This window comes from Salmo salar, unplaced genomic scaffold (genome assembly GCF_905237065.1).
Source record: "Salmo salar unplaced genomic scaffold, Ssal_v3.1, whole genome shotgun sequence".
Lineage (NCBI taxonomy): Eukaryota > Metazoa > Chordata > Actinopteri > Salmoniformes > Salmonidae > Salmo > Salmo salar.
This window is the reverse complement of record NW_025550605.1, coordinates 21,180-22,500: the sequence shown is the minus strand read 5'-3', so window position 1 is coordinate 22,500 and position 1,321 is coordinate 21,180.

The window sequence follows — 1,321 nt, the reverse complement described above, 5'->3', positions numbered from 1 at the left end:
CCACAACATACTTGGCGTGCTAGCCAGGAGCTGAAGGAACCTCGGACAGTGGCGTTCTTGGCTGGTGACAGTTTCTCTGGACAATCTCACAAACGGGTGGCCGCCCAATTATATCAGGTGAGCTTGTTCTTACGTAGTTGAAATGTTTGTGTAAATTGCTTCAGGGATTCTGTCTCGGCAGAAGGGACATCACGTAGGTCTCTCTTTAAACTCCTAAAAACCCAGTAGTACTAAGAGCTTTTGAATTCGATTAACTGCATGCATGAATGAATTTTGTGGGTTGTTAAATGTAATTATGTATGCGCATTTGTGAGGACAAGGTGTATGGGGGCTGTAGCCCTTGCTGGTGTCGGGTGTTTAGCGGAGGGGGCTTGCACTTGTGCTGGTCAGACGGTTCGAACGGACCCACGTGTGTGGTCCGGTTGGGTGGGGCTGTCCGGTCTAATTCTGCTTGACCGAACTCGACTGTTTCAGGACCTGTTTTGGGATGTGCGTTAACACAGCCCAATCAACCTGATCACGTTGGGTGTGTGATTCGGGTTGCCCCTCTCGCCGGGCCGTTCGTCTGGGGACCTTGTGTGGCCCGATTGGTGCGTCTATTTGCTCTCTCTGGCTGGACTGCCTGGCCTGGTGTGGGGCTGCTGCTGCCTGCCCATACGGTCAAAACAAATCAATAAGTAGATAGAAAACCTATGATACCGTTTCGATCAAAATTAGTAGAGGGACTGCTTGGATTGGTTACTTATGAATACAGCTTTAAAAGAGTAGAGGTCTGCATCAATAAGTAGGTGGAAATCCCACGATACCGCTCTTTAAAAAAATTAGAAAGAGGTCTGCTTTGGGTGGTGTGGCGGATGAATCAGAATTAGTTGGGTAACAGATAATTAAGATGTTTTATTTGCATAATATGCTTATGTGAGATACTTGTCATATGTGAATGTATCTGTTAAACCATGTGAAGGGATGGCGTGATTAATGGGGAACCAATTATTTGTCTCCACAATGTCTGTGCGCAAGTCACTCCCCTCAGTGAGCTTGTCCAGGAGCGGAGTCAAGAGGGGAGTTTACTTGAGATGGGAGTATCTAGAGTTGTCAATTGATTTATGCCATTGGATGAGCTAATGGTTCTGTTCTATACCGTACCAGGAAGAGACGGTTCCAGTTTGGGGTAGGAGGACCAGATACTGGTCTATACAATGAACACTGTTGATACAGCAGTTGCTGTCTGCTATGTTTTATAGATATCTTTTATACAAAACTTAACCTTTGTGAACTGTTCCTAAGATCTGTTGTTCGTCTTGTTCGTTGAGGGGTGGATCTT